Source organism: Mesocricetus auratus, unplaced genomic scaffold, assembly GCF_017639785.1.
Source record: "Mesocricetus auratus isolate SY011 unplaced genomic scaffold, BCM_Maur_2.0 Super-Scaffold_100691, whole genome shotgun sequence".
Lineage (NCBI taxonomy): Eukaryota > Metazoa > Chordata > Mammalia > Rodentia > Cricetidae > Mesocricetus > Mesocricetus auratus.
The window spans coordinates 30,067,003-30,083,429 of NW_024429267.1; the positions used below are offsets into that span (position 1 = coordinate 30,067,003).

Here is a 16,427-nt window from a genome sequence, read left to right on the forward strand (position 1 = left end):
ACTCTGACCTGACCCTAAATGATATGCTGCTATTAAAATTCAGGGAGAAGAAATAAACACTTTTATAGGGTATTTTGTAGCATCTGAGCTAAATCGAAAAGATTAAATAGTATTTTATAATAGGGTAAATGCTACAGAACTCCATGAAGAAGATTTTAAAGATCAAGTTGTATTTGCAGTATATCAAATTTAATGGAAACTGCACAGCAGCTTCCTGCTGAGTTTGGCACACATAGCCTCCATTAAAAGGCCCTGAGCCTTCATGCATAAATCTTCCTATCAGAGACATAGGACAAAACCAGTATCTTCATTATGGCCTTCCCTACATTTTGTACACTTTAATAAGTTTAGTATCGTCAAGTACCTAATCTTTCATAGCCAATCCTATATCACATGCTATTCAAAGATTTTTGTTTTATATGTTTTATATTTCACTAAAGATGATAAACTTCCTGAGATCAGACACAGTCTTTAAGCCCCTAGAGATCTTTATGAGTTTTGACAGCACACAGGCTTACTCATGAAAATCTCTGAAGAGGATGGATAAAGGTGCTTACTTCCAAATCTGAGGACATAAATTTGATCCCTGGGACCCATATGATGGAAGTACAGAATAGATTCCTGCAAGTTGTCCTCTGACCTCCATACCTACACCATAGCAACACACACACACACATACACACACACACACACAAGTAATGATTTTTTGAAAAATAGATAATATGTTGCATTCCTCAAAAATGCTTTTATAAAAAGGTCTAATCTAGCTTAGTCACTGGTAGGTATTAGAATAGAAAATAGATTAGTGATTGTTAGCAATTGCATAGTGTCTATAAGTTAAGAGGTGACTTCATATCCATGAGCTTAAAGACTTTTGAAATAACTTAATGCTTTTATCACTAAGCTGTTTTTACTAGTTAATATATTTTGCAAATCCCACTGAAGAAGTATACTAAGCATGCAAATAATGACAATACAAGTGATAACTGCTAAAGCAGGACCAGAAGAGGTTTCAGGAGGCCTAGTGATGCCCAAAAACAGCCACATTTTACAGGGGTATATCTGCTGAGAGCCTCAAAGAGGAAGTCGTCACTGAGTAGAGTTATAAAGGATGAAAGTTGCTGGAATTAGGAAGAAAAGTTGGTACAGACAGACCAAACAGAATGTGTAAGGCATATAAAGCTAAGAGAATATGATGGCTCAAAATATAATCTGGTGTAGGTGCAGGGCATAGAAAGTATGAAGCCTGGAAAACATCGAACTGGAGAATTTCCTAGAGGCTAAAATCATAAACTTCCTGGTAGCACCAACATTTGTATGTGCTCTGCTCGGTGGGTAAAGAAAAGTTACTAAATAATTCTAAGCAAAGGGTTTCCATGTTCAGATTTTACAAACTGACAACAATTTTGAATTCAGAGTCACAAATTTTCCAGGAAAAAAAAACAAACATAATAAGTGTATAAGACCCAGAGCAGAGTTGAACTGCTAACCACTGAGGCCTATAATTCTGCAGTTAATTTTCCCCTTTTATTAAACAGAGACACTTTTCATACAATATAATCTGAATAGTTTCCCCTGTCTCTATTCCTCCCAGTTCCTCACCACCTCCTCTTTCATCCAGATCCATTCCTTTTCTTTTTCCCATTAGAAAAGAGCAGGCTTCAAGGAGATAACAACAAAACATAACATAATAAAATATAACATAAAATGAAAGAAGCATTATGAATTTGGAGTACAGTTAGGAATTGTGCTGGTTTAGAAAAGTGGAAGTATCCCTGATGATGATTTTGATGACTACCTTATATACCATCCTAGGACCTCCATTCAGTGACTGATGGAAGCAGAGGAAGACACTCACAGCTAAACGCTGAACTGAACTCCTGGAACCCAGTACAGAGAGGGAGGAGTAATGAGCAAAGGGGTCAAGACTGGGCTGGTGAAACCCAGAGAAACAGCTGACCTGAACAAGGGGGAGATCTTGGACCCCAGACTGATGGCTGGAAATCCAGCATAGGACTGACAGACCCCTGAATGTGGGTGTCAGTGAGGAGGCCTAGGAAATCTATGGGGCTCTGGGTAGTAGATATATATCCCTGGCACACAAATGGACTTTGGGCACCCATCCCACAATGAGGGGTGCTCTCTCAGCCTGGACTCTTGGGGGAGGACCTGGGACCTCCCCAGAAGGAAATGATAGGCTGTAGAGATCCCCCATGGAAGGTCTTACCCTCCCTGGGGAACAGAATGGGGGTTGGGGGGTGGCTGGAGGGGAGAGCAGACATAGAGGAGAGGAAGAGGGATCAGGGACTGACATGGGAAGCAAGCTTGTTTCTAATTTAAATATATCATTAAAAAGTGTTTCAAAAAACGTGTCATATGAAAGAAGAAAAATAAGGAAAAGTGGAAGTAGCAGGTTATCTTCTGGGTTCCATGATCTTACCTGCCACAGGTAGTTAACAAAATTGATAGTGCCATTAATGAATCCCTCCTTGTCTTAAGCCCAATTAGGTGTCTGTTGCTCTACCAAGGGTATAAATGTCACTACTGCACCTGTCAGAATAGTTTGCCTTACATCCATTGTTGTGGCATTACAACAGCATAGGACTATTGCTTGTTTTACTCCATTAGCATATTTCATGTTACCATCCAAGACGATGAGAGCTAGTTGTCAGTGAGGAAGCTTCCAAGTCAGGTCCAGATCAATTCTTCCAGATCCTGTGTCCATAAATGTGTGGTGTCTTCAGCAAAAGGGTATTGCATCATTTTTTGGAAGCTATCCAGAGCAATAACAGTAGATCTCCTGGACTCTCCTCTCCAGAAGGTTTTCCATGCCTGGACTGGGGTTTCTGTTAGATAAGAGTTTATAGCTTGAGGAAGGGAGCATTGTCACTGTAACTGAATAACTTCAAATGTTTATGTGTTTGTGTGTGTGAGCAATGCATTATGTACACTGTTAAGTAGCCATAAAATAATTCCCTATTTCTCTTTCAAACGCTGGCATTTTTGTTAGATAGTCTTTAGCTTGGGGAAGAAAGCATGAAATAAGTTCAAATATCTAAATACACACACACACTATATATATATATATATATGTATATATAGAGAGAGAGATCAAAAATGTATGCATATATGTCATATATAATATGCAATTTTAAGTATCCATAAAGTCATTCCCTATGGCTCTTTCGAGCATCCTTAGTGTTATTTATTCTTCCTCCCTCTCTCCCCATCTCTAGTGTCATCCTCCCTCTCTCCCCAGGGAAGTGTCCCTGTAGGAGAAACTGTAGTCAGCCTGCCCAAGCTGAAGTCACCCTGCCCAAGTGCCCAGGCCAGCCTGCATGAGCATGCCAGGCAGGCATTTCCTCCCTGAGCCAAGCCTGACTCTACACCCAGAGACTGCTGATGAAGAGACACCAATGAGGAAAGTACAACACAGTAGAGTCAGCCACCTGAGCCAATGGGAACTTGGGAGAGGGTATAAAGGCAGGCCAACCTTCCTTAATAAATGAGTCTGCAGCATGCTCTGCTACTCACTGACACCCAGTGCCTGAGTCTTGGTGTTTGGTGCTGTGTATTCTCACCCTCTCCCCCAAGTGGTGTCCAAGCAAGGTGACCTGCAACATCTCCTCAACTCATTTTTCTATTCAACTTTTTTAAAATTAGAAATAAGTTTGCTTCACATGTCAATCTCAGCTCCCTCTCCCTCCCCTCCTCCACTGCTCCCTACTAACCCTCCTAATCCCCACCCTGCTTCACACGGAGAGTAAGGCTCTCTATGAGGGATCTCCAAAGTCTGTTATATCATCCAGGGTAGGGGCTAATCCCTCCCCCATGTGTCCAGGCTGAGAGAACATCCCTCCATGTGGAATGGGCTCCCAAATTCCATTTATATGCCAGGGATAAATACTGATCTATTACTCAAGGCCCCATAGATTGGTAAGGCCTCCTTACTGACATCCAAATTTAGGGGGTCTGGATTAAGGCCCATGCTAGTCTCTCAGTCATCTGTCTGGGGACCATGAGCTCCCCCTTGTTCAGGTCAGCTGTTTCTGTGGGATTCACCAATCTGTTCTTGACCCCTTTGCTTATAACTTCTCCCTCTCTGCAACTGGGTTTCAGAAGGTTAGTTCACTGTTTAGCTGTGGGTTTCTATCTCTGCTTCCATCAGCCACTGGATGAAGGCTATAGGATGACACATAAGGTAGTCATCAATCTCAATATCGGGGAAAGGTATTTAAGGTAACCACTCCACTATTGCTTAGATTGTCAGTTGGTGTCATCCTTGTAGATCTCTGAAAATCTCACTAGTACCAGATCTCTCCTCAAACCCATCATGACTCCCTCTGTTATGGTATCTCTTTTCTTGCTTGCATCTATTCTTCCCCTGACTCAATCTTCTTCCTCCCTCCTGTACTCCTTTCCCCTCCTCTTCTCCCCCTCCCTTTCTTCTAGCTCCCTCTCCCCTCCCCTCATGATCCCAATCTACTCAGGAGATCCTGTCCCATTCCCCTTCTCCAGGGTACCATGTATCTCTCTTTGGGTCCTCCCTGTTTCCCAGACTCACTGGCGGTGGGATTGTAGGCTGACATCCCCTGCTCCTTGTCTAAACTCCATATATGAGTGAGTACATACCATGTTTGTCTTTTTGTGACTGGGTTACCTCACTCAGGATGGCTTCTTCTAGTGTCATCTATTTGCATGCAAATTTCAAGATTCCATTTTTTTCTGCTGAGTAGTACTCCATTGTGTAAATGTACCACATTTTCTCTATCCACTCTTCAGTTGAGAGGAATCTAGGTTACTTCCAGAACACCCCTCCACTACTGATGGGAGTGCAAACTCATATAGCCACTTTGGAAATCAGTATGGAGATTACTCAGGAAAATGGCAATCAGGTCTACCACAAGATCTAGCGATACCACTCTTAGGCATATACCCAAAAGATGCTTATTCATACAACAAGGACATCTGTTCCACTATGTTCATAGCAGCATTATTTGTGATAGACTATTCAACTTTTGTAGCAACTGTATGCTATTATTTTTGCAAAAAATTTATATATGTATGTGTAGTAATATCTTACTTGTACAAATAAAGCCTGTCTGAAGATCAGAGAATGGGGCTTGATGCTAGCTCACCATAGAGGTCTGGAGGTCTGTACAGATGTATAGGAAGTGAGATGGTTAGGCAGAGAGAGGATATAAGCAGGAAGAAACAGGAACTCACTCTCTTGTCTGCTGAGACACCAAGGAAGTAAAAGGTAATTTTGGCTTACTCTGTCTTATCTCTGATCCCTCAGCATTTTCCTCTATGTCTCACTCTGCATTTTTATTATTTATATCAATTAAGAACTCCATTCACATTTTGGCATCCAGCATGGGGCACAAACCCAGGACTCTGTGATTAAAAGTCCCATGCTCTACCTACTGAGGTAGCTGGTCTAGCCAGTCTGTGCCCAGCCATCTCACTTCATGTCTGTCTGTTCAGACTACCAGACCTCTATGGTTAGCTGGTGGCAAGCTCCATTTTCTGATCTGCAGACAGGCTTTATTCGTACAAGCAAGATATCACCACATGTATGGCATGAAAGTAAAAGCAAACTGTCTGGAGGATCAAAAAGAAAGAAAGGAAAAAAGAAGGTACTAAAATATATAGAAAGAATGTGCTCAATGATGTGTGTGTGTGTGTGTGTGTGTGTGTATTATATCTGATGTATATTATATTGGGATAGACATGTCTGAATACACATAATGAAAATTTTTATTAGTTTTTAAAAATAACAAATACAAAAGCTGCCAATTTAAGCCTCTAGGGTGAAAATTTTTCCTGATGTGTTAAGAATACAACTAAGTACAGTAGCAATGAAATAAACATTTTTAGTGTGTTAAAACAATGTATCTCTACCCATAGTGAAAAAAGAAAGGGAAAACACAAGATTCAAAAACTACCAATACTTGTTAAGAAAACTAGGTTTTAATCTTCTCATTGGCTTATTATTCTCATCCTATTACAGTAAAACAAAATTAGCTATTAAATTTTCAAACACAAGTTTTGACTGTTCTTTTCTTCATTGAAAAAAGGTGGTATTTATACCTATTCTAAAGGTCATACAAAAACCTCAATATTTATCACATATAAAAGGCATCTCATGTTTTTTAAAATACAGTAGTGTTTGAACATTTATTATGATCTTTTCCCAATAAAAACTTAATGCATCATAATAGTGTATTCATAACTGAGGGATATGAGTAAGACATCATGGCAAGCTTGAGGTTTGCTGTTTCCTTTCCAACAGTCTCTATAGTGTAGTGCTAATGTACTTTTTGGGAAAATGCCAGTGATGATATTATGATGTTTTATCCATGTTTCTTAGGAATATAGTAGGAATATATCTTTATCCCTTATAAAAGTAGGTTTGTATCACTCTTAGAGTGAAATAATGAAGTTTTTGTGAAATCTAACTAAACACTTCAGCTCTCCTTTTAGGACACTAAGATGACAGGTTGCTGAACCTTATAGCCTGTTTCCTTAATAGCAAAATATAGGGGCTAGTAAACGCCTTTGTTAATTTCATTAAATGATATATTATTCATTGAATACGTAACAGTGCCTGGCACAGGCTAAGTGCACACTACATACAATGACTCCTTTCATAAATGTGTACGTTATTAGAAAAATATTTTTCAAATGTGATCTCTCTGTTGCAGAGATACATATTTGCACAAAGCTCTTGTCATTCATTATTGTAGTTTTATGGGTTAATTTTTAGAGAAGTGACAAGTCATATGCACTAAGAAATCTGCTATTCCCAAAACTCTGCCTTGATTTTTGTGCAGATTTGTAACTTTAAACTTCAAAACATGCTAAAGATTCTCTTAGTTACAGCCCAAAAATTATCTTATTTGTAGTGCAATGAGGTATAAACAAATTATTTCACAAGAAAAGGTAACTCTACCCTAGGTTACATGAATTTTTAAAGATTCATAAGAACATAAAACCACAAGATATTAAATCAGAAAGAGAAAAATATTTGTAACAACCTACGGAAAATAATATTGGCATTGTCATGAAAAGACTACAAATGCAGTGTTTATAAGATGTGAAGAAATATGCAACAATCTCAGATGCTGCCTGTAGGCTGTGGGAAGCTAGACAGAGTGACACAGATTTTCAAAAATATACAAATACTGTTAAAAGAAATTAAAATTGTACAGTTGTAGGAGACAGTTTTCAAGCATATTTAGGACATTTAGAAAATTAATATACACTATTGAAAAGTCTGTGTCAACAGCCCCCAAAGACTGGAATCACATAAGAAACAGAAAAAGGCAGAACTTTGCTCAGGAGCTTGGCCACTGCCTTGCAGCTCTAGACAAGAAACACCAACACTACAACATAGTGTTAAGGTAAATTGTTTTGTTGTGTGAGGATGTTGTGTGGTTTATGGAAGCTCTTTAATAGACACAAAGCAAATGAGGACAGTTCTCTGACTAAGATCCACCTATTCTAGTGACCACTCAGAAACTGAAACCTAGAAAACACTTTTATCCTGAGAAATGGAGAACCCCAACTGTTCACAAAAAGTAACTGGATAAAGATAAGCAGCCCCTTCATCGGACAAGAAAGCAATTCATATTCCATTGCTGCTATTTAATTAACCTTCTGTTAATTCAGCTCATTCAAATTATATATTAATTAATATACTGAGGTTTTCCAAATACTTGATGCTTTCTTACTAGTTAGCTAACCACTGTCAATCAATTGCTCCTGTTAGTGATGTAGCTCAGGGTAGAACACCCACTCTGCAAAGCTGAGCTGTAAGTTCAACTCTTATTACTGAAGCAAGTGGCAAGAAGAGGCAGAAGGATTACTGACACACAGAATCAGAGCCCTTAAATATTTTTACACGAGTCCACCCACCTGGCAATTTCTCTTAAACTCAAAAACTGTTTAAAATATTTAGAAAGAAGTGACTATAGTGTAAAAGGAATAAAGAACATTATCAATTCAGATATAATTAATAAGAACCATTACATATAAAGAATTTGGGGGAAAAGAGTCATCCACAAAAATATAAGAAATTTCCAAGAAACATTAAAGTATACATTACCTCATGAATATTCATTACATCATGAATAATTTTATTTGTTTGTTTTGTTGACTTCAAATTGCATCTTTTACTTTTGGGAGTTCATTTGTCTTTAAAGAGTTGCTATAAAAGAGATGAAATACAATCGGAAGAGTACTAAGGGTTTGCTTTTGTTTTGTTTTGTTTTTTCTTTAAAATCGAACTGTCTAGGGAAGGTAGTGAAATGCTATGTGTGTTCATGATGCTTTCATCGTTTGCACCCAGACGTGACTTTCACTCATAATAAGTAACATGTACTGCTGGCTGAATGATAGATTTCCTGTGTTAATAGTGTAAATCACTATAGCTAAGTCACCCTACTCTATTGGTTTTAAGAGTTCCATGTTTCTTATAAGTATTGCTTAACTTTGAAGCCCAGAACACAACAGCTCTTAGCTCCTGAGTTCAAATACAGGGAAACCCATGAAATCTTCTATTTGTTTATATGCACTTCTGTTGAAATTTCCTAAGTGTTTTTTTTTTCCTGTTTCGAGAAGAAAGTGTCTGGCTTCTTTTGTTTGACTGAATCCAGAGGCTTGTGCCCCCATGAGCTCCTGGCTCCTCTGATGAAGTTTAAAATAAATATTCGGGTTAATATTTTGCCCAGGCAATTATGAAATCTACTTTTTAAGTCTACACAAATAATATACAAATACAGCTACTGGGAGGGCTCGCATGTGAAACAAGACAAGACCTTAGTTGCATCGGGTTGCCCTGTATGCTGTTTTGAATGAGTTACTTACAAATTAGCTTATTTCATTCACACTTCTTCACGGCTAACGTGACAGGCAATTTTAAAAGACAGGAAATGTGTGACTCTATTTTCAACTTTTTAAAGTATTTTGCAATTGAAAGCATTCATCCTTTGTGTCTTGGCAGCTGTTTTGACTACATTTTTCTTCACAGTCCCATATACTTGTCTCTTGCCTATGACTTTCATGAATAACACTAATGGCCAGATTGGCCCTCGTAGTGTCCCTGAGGCAGAGTGACATCTTTGATCCATCTTACAGGCAAGTCAGGAGACAGCAAGAAGAAGCAGACACCCTTTACCCTGGGTGAGCCCCTAACTCTGGCCTCACTGGCCTCTGGGTAGGCACCTACAGATGCTTCTTACCCTACTTCTTCCTCTGTACTCTCTCCTACAGTCTGAACTCACCAGAAGTAAACACTGGGATCTAATACTCCTGGAATTTTTTCTTTATACAATACCGAGGTTTTTTTAAAATACTCTAAAGGTCAGTAACAGTTTAGAATTCAGTCTTGTACTATGACCTGTGTTTCCTCTACCCTTGACTTTTATCTGATCCTACAACATCTGAGAATGGGAACCATCATGGGATCCTGTCAAGAGCTCTGCACAGGTTGTAGCTGGTGTTCCTCTTCCTACACAAGACAGCAGCAATGAAACTGGAAGCTTCTCTTCCTGGTTTCCAAAACTACTCTTTCTGGAAAGCACTGAGAAAATCAGAATTCACAGAGGAAAACCCACATGTGTCTGTCATTGTTGATGGTTACCTTCAGACTCTAGAGTGGCTTCATCATCATTTCGTGGGGCTATGCTGTTATGATTCCTCATTCCCTTTCTCAGCTGCTTTAATTAGACACTTCTTTCACCTTCACTAGGAAAAGGAGATACAAATATTCACCAGGAAGTATACCTCTTACTAGTTTGGTAAACGTTTTACACCTCTCATTAGTTTGACAGGTAAAACACATTTTCTACCACCCCCCTCAGTTCTTTTTTAATCTTTCTCTTATCTCTTTATGTTAAACTAATCTTCAGTCCTTGTGGAATTTGCTTTATTCTCAAACTGAAAAAATTGCAGAATAATTAAGAAATTGTGCTTTGTTTCATTGTCAAGGGGCAGAAGTTTTATACTGAAAAATACACTGAGTAATAAAATTCTGAGTAAATTCTGAATAAATCATTAATAAACTTACAAAATGATTTACTTACTTAAACTACCTTAAATATAAAGAACTCAGTAACTTGTTTGCATCAATGGCTGTAAGAACTGAGACTCTTGAGAAGGGAGATGGGAGAGGCTTCTTTCATATGAAAAAGAGCCTCGTTTTGTGAGTTCTGCCTTCAACAAACATGAAGGTTCTTTTAAAGTGCATGTTTATTCATGGGGCTTGGTTTAATTGCTGATTCCGTGTTGGTTTTTTTTAGGTACTTAAAATTCACTAACGATTTATGTAATGAAGTATTATATAGGTTAATTAATGAATATCTAATGCACATTAAGTTATTACAAATGCTGTTATTTGTCTGGTTGCTTTGTTTCTGAATCCAGTGAACCTTATTCTACATTCACTACTTCATTTGGCTTATAGGAATCAGAGTCTTTTTTTTCCAGCTCCTTGGTAACTTTGTGTTTAACAAGAAAAAAACACATATATAAATTAAATGATGGTTCTGTCATTTTTCATGTCCTCTGATTCTACCTTACACACTTGAAACTCAATGCTGTAAATTTTAAAATGAAAATTCAAATTGACTGACCCCTCATTTCCCAAGTTTTCTATTGTGCTCCCATCTCTACTCTGACAGGAAAGAGGTGTGGTGGAACTAACATTGTCCCTGCCTGGGGGACACTGGTAGACAGCACACAGCACCATGATGAAGATACATAGTCGTGACCATGGAAGCTTAACCAATGGTCAACTTCTGGAATTAGGAAAGGTATCAAATTAAACACTCATTATAGACCAAATGACCCTATCTCAGAGCAGACTGAAAAGTACTAACTTGCCATTCTAAAAAATAATAGTAATATTGTCTTTCTGAGTCTGGGTTACCTCATTCAGAATGACATTTTCTAGTTCCATCCATTTGTCTGCAAATTTCATGATGTCATTGTTTTTTTTTTTTACCACTAATACTCCATTGTGTAAATGTATCACACTTTCTTTATCCATTGTTTGGTTGGGTGAGGAGCATCTAGGTTGTTTCCAGGTTCTGGCTATTACAAATAATGCTGCTATGAGCATAGTTGAACATGTCCTTGTGGTATGAATGTACATTACCTGGTATATGCCTAAGAGTAGTTTTGCTGGGTTTTGAGGTAGATTGACTCCCAATTTTCTGAGAAACTACCATACTGATTTCCAACATAGCTGTACAAGTTTCCACTCCCACAAGCAGTGAAGAAGTGTTCCCCTTACTCCACATCCTCTCCAGTATAAGCTGTCACCAGTGTTTCTGATCTTAGCCAATCTGACAAGTGTAAGAGGGTTTCTCAGAGTCACTTTGATTTGCATTTCCCTGGTGGCTAAGGATGTTGAACGATTTCTTAAATGTCTTTCCACCATTTGATTTTCTTCTGTTGAGAATTCTCTGTTTAGATCTAAACCCCATATTTTAATTGGATTATTTGGTATTTTGATGTTTAATTTCTTTATATATTTTGAATATCAGTCCTCTGTAAGATATGGGATTGGTGAAGATCTTTTCCCATTCTGTAGGCTGCCTTTACCTTATAGAACTCTTCCATTTCAGAAGGTCCCATTTATTGTTGATCTCAGTGTCTATGCTAATGGTGTTATATTCAGAAAGTAGTCTCCTGTGACAATGTGTTCAAGGCTAATTATCATCAGAGAGCCTTTATTCAGTAATTGATAGAAGCAGATGCAGAGAACCACAGCCTAGCACTGGGCTGAGCTCTGGGAGTCCAGTTGAAGAGAGGAGGAGGGACTGTCAAGCAAAACGGGACATGATCATGATGGGGAAACCCACAGAGACAGCTGACATGAGTTCATGGGAGCTCATAGACTCTTGACCAAAAGCTAGTAAGCCTCCATGGGACTGACATAGGCCCTCTGCATATGGAAGACAGTTGTGTAGCTTAGTCTGGTTGAAGGACTACTATCAGTTGGCTGAGAACCTGAACCTGGTGCATGAGATGACTTTTGGGAACTTATTTTCCATTCTTAGATACCTTGCTCAGCTTTGATGTAGGGAAGGAGCTTGGTTCTGCCTCAACTTGATATACCATGCTTTGTTGACTCCTATGAGAGGTCTGCCCCTTTCTGAGAAGTGGATTGGGGGGACTGTGATTGGTATATAAAATAAATGAAAACATTTAATAAAATAATAATGATGCCTGGAAAATGCCATTGTGTACGATAGTTATGCCAGTGTACATACTATCGTGTAGAAATGACAACCAGCTTTTCCTTCTAGATAAGATTTGCCTCCTGCCAATAACATAAGTATATCTTTCATGTTTCTTTCATTCACACAAAAGAAATTATTTGGACTGTATCTTTTATGTATATCTTTCAGGAGAAGAAAAGGAAAGAAATTAACTTCATTTTTCCATGATTTATGACCACTCTTTCTAAAATATTAGTGTTTATTTTTTAACCTTTCAGCACAAACTTGTAAGTGTACATAACAAAAAGATCACAAAGCTATTTTGAGGTTCAAAAGTATTAACCTTACATGGTTGTATAAAAAATACCCTCTAGAATGTCTTCGTTTTGCAAATATGAACTTTGTACCCATTAAACAACTTATTTCTCCCTTACCATTTAGATCACTATGGTGAAATGTCTAGTCGTGTCTCTTGTCCACCTTTTAGACAGTGTGTTTACTAAGTACTTGGAGTTATAGTTCCTTATATTCTGGATATTAAACCTTTATCATACAGATGGTTTCTAAATACTTTGTCTTGCTGTGCGGTGACCTCTTACTCATGTTTGTCCTTTGAAGCACAGAAGCTGTTCCTGTAATCCAATTTATCTATTTTAACTTTTGTTCCCTGTGCATTTGGTATTGTAGCTAAGAAATCATTTCTAAAGTACTTTTATACTTCTAAAGCAAAAGAAAAATGAGTTACAGTGGTATATAAGAATTTCATAACAATTGAGATAGGTAAGAAATACCAGATGTCCATATTTAAAAGACAAAATAAGCTTTTGTCACAACTCTATTCAGTGTCCTATAATAAAATGAAAAGGAAAGACATCAGCTTAACTTTATCATTACCTTGATGGCCAAGGCCTTGACACAAGAAATGAAAATCCTAAAACAAAGATGTTTTTCCCTATAGTTTTTGGTGTTCCAGCCCAAGAATTTTCCCTGAAGTAATAATGCAAGATATTGGAACATGGAAGAAAACAGCTTTTAAAACATTCTTTCACTGATTCTGAAGTGGGTTTTTGAGGAACATAGAATGTGGGGACTGAATAATGATTTTACTGAGGAAGCAGACAGAACAGAAAAGGGGTTCCAAAACTGAGAGGCTTTCATTTTGTGTTCTTGAATACTAAACCCAGACTTCAGTAACTCAACATGAAAACTGTGCTGGGCAAAGATCAAAGATCAGTAGATCAAAAAGGCAATGAAAACAGGTTCAGCTCATGTAAAATTATCTTATGAAAAGTATGTTGGTTTGCGGCTGAACTGAGTTTAAGAGATACATCCTTCATAGGCTCTCACCTGAATTACTGCTGAGAAGCAAACGGATGCCATTGTAGATCCAACTTACAACTTAAATGTCCAGCATATACATAGGAAATACATGTTCAGAATTCCAAATCTCTTCTTAGAGAGTAAGAAATATTAATCTTACCAGAAATCTGTATTATTATTAACCATCTATGAATGCACAATCATTTAAGTAGTACTTGGTAGTTATCACTATGCTTTACTTTCTGACTTTTTTAGTGGAAAAAGTTATTTACATGTGAGTTATTTAAGTGACTAAGAAAAGCCCACGTGTTCAATAAAAGAAAGCTATCAAAAATATTCATTCATACAATCACAAAAATATAAACTGAAAAATGTGAACTGTTTATATATGGATTAATAAGGCTTAGCTTCACATACATAATCATAAGATTATGAAGAACCAGGATACAAAACAATGGTACTCTGGCTACATTTCCATGAAGTTCTAGAAAACACAAGGAAACTAAGTCACTGTGGGGACCATCTGAAAAGCAGTTAAAGAGGGAAATTTCTACACTTCCTGACTTGTTCTGTATCCTAATAGGATCATGCAGCCCCATCACAAAATCTTCCCTTCAACCCACAACCTGTCAAGCCTGCAAGATGGTCTGGGACAATAGTGACTCAGAGCTTGTGTGTGTGGTCAACCAAGGACTGGTCTAACTTGAGGCCCAAGTCACAAGAAGGAGCCCATGCCTGACACTACCTAAAAAGCCAGGATCTGGAAACTGAGACCTAGGATAGAATCAAACAGGACTGCCCCCCCACCCAAAGAAAAACTAGAGAAATGATTCCTAACTCGGTTGTGCTGTACTCTTCCATGAATGCCTAGCCCAATTGTCATCAGAAAGGCTTCCTCCAGCAGCAGAGCATGGGTCTGTGCTAAGCCCTCTGCATATATGCTACGGTTGTTTAGCTTGTTTTTTTTCTGGGACTCCTAACAATGGGAGTGGGAGTATCTGACTCTTTTGTCTGCTTGTGGGAACCTTTTCCTTCTACTGGGTTGCCTCATTCAGTCTTGATATCAGGGTTTATGCCTAGTCTCATTGCATCTTGTTATGAGCTGTTCAATTGATATCACTGGGATACTTGATCCTTTCTGAAGGGAAATGGAGTAGCCCAGTGCTTTCTGGACACTACAGAGCAGTTGCAAAAACTCATAGTGGTTATGAAGCATGCACCAGACTGTGTCAGACAAAATTCTAGCATGTAGGTAAGAGACAAGCATGAGACTCCACCCATAATTAAGGAACTTCTGGGAATGAATACCTTCCACAGAGGGAGAGTGAGTGTTCTTTAAGGGTGTGACCCCTGATAGATCAACGATGTCCCAGTGGATGGTTCCACAAAAGAGTATGTATATAAGCAGCCCTAACTGGACTTGTTGAGTTTGGGTGTGTAGCAGGGGGATGAGAACACAAAGTTGGGTGGATATTGAATAGTAGTGAGTGAATGTGGGAGAAGTTGGAGGAGATGGAAATATGATCAAAATACAATGTATAAAATTCTCAAACAATATGTTTTAAACATCACAACATATCAAGAAGAGTTATTAATGTCTTGTTTGAAATCTTAAATTCAATAAAAGAATTAAAAATAATAAGATAACTATCAAGATTTGCACAGAGAGAAATGGAATGTAGGGCTAGTGACAGCAAACTCAGATCTCTTTTAATGAAAAACAGTTAATATTGTCCCTGGTTGATTAGTCAGAAAACTTAGGTAACTACATAATATTTATCTGTCATTGAGTTAAACTAGAAAGGAGCTAGAATATACTTAAAAGGACTCTCTCTCAAGGAGGAGTCTGAATTAGGGAAGGGGACTGCACATACATGTGCTATTTCACTATTTGATTCCTTTACCTTGTTAACATATTAATTAAAAATGCTAAAATCCTTGGTGTTTCCCAGATGTTACATTAAAGAGAATTCTTTTTCTAAATTAAATATGAATCACTAGAACTGTTTCCAGGTATATTTTGAAAATGATAAGTTAAAAATTACCATCAATATTTTCACCTGCAATTGTGATGCAAATTGGATATCATTATTACCTATGAGTGTCTCTGTGTGTTCCTGTGCTAGAGACATTACTGTGGAGGGATCACACTGGTATCCACTTCAAGAAGCACATTTTATGAAGAAAATATTGTAGGCAAATGCATGAATGTTTGTAGGGCAACATCCAAACCACTGTACTGATGGCAAGCACCACTGTACTGATAGCAAGGAAGAACAAACTTCCTTCTCAGCTAGAAGGATGAGTAAGGTGAATTTCTTCTCCATCAAAACAAGCCAAGACCAGAAGAGACAGAAAAATAGGTTCCAGGTGAGAATTCTCTCAGGGAGTTTTATATGACACAAAAGAAGGCAAAACACATTCATTTTCCTTTCCTCCCAGCTGCTCTAATGGCGTAAAGTGCTGCTGTCCTGCTCATATGCATCTGCTTGCAGACTGGCATCTGCAGTCGTTTGCCTCCAGGTGTTTGATAAAAGAAGATGCTGAAAGTCAATGCAAGCTGGAAGCCTTGCTTCCAGGAACAGGTGCTAGCCTGTAGAAACCTGCAGATCTATGCAAATATATTTTGAGAAATAAAGTTGAAATCAAGTTTTTAAAACAAAAATGTTGTGATTTAAAAATGGGAAATATTTATAGGACACTTTATGATTAGCACATGTTTAATAAAGCTTCTATGTGGTTCAAGAATAAAACCATGTGTTCCATTTCTTCTCAAGGAAGAAATGATCTGTCATTTATGCCAGACATTTTGTAGTTGCTATGACAACTGGACTAGATGCTGAGAACCTAGAGATCCCCAGGGGACAAATCCATTTA

The 16,427-nt window shown here is 38.0% G+C and overlaps 1 long non-coding RNA gene across 2 annotated transcripts; it reads right to left on the bottom strand.

The window, feature by feature from the left end:
- Positions 1 to 2,444: 2,444 nt before the first annotated feature.
- LOC121137670 lies at positions 2,445 to 13,689 on the bottom strand. Of its 2 annotated transcripts, XR_005874975.1 has the most exons (4): positions 13,125 to 13,689; positions 9,647 to 9,750; positions 8,111 to 8,212; positions 2,445 to 2,846 (listed from the first exon to the last, which is right to left on the bottom strand). It is a non-coding gene; the product is annotated as an uncharacterized LOC121137670 (long non-coding RNA). The 2 variants fall into 2 exon arrangements; XR_005874976.1 differs by lacking the exon at positions 8,111 to 8,212 and having other exon boundaries at positions 2,448 to 2,846; positions 13,125 to 13,684.
- Positions 13,690 to 16,427: the final 2,738 nt, after the last annotated feature.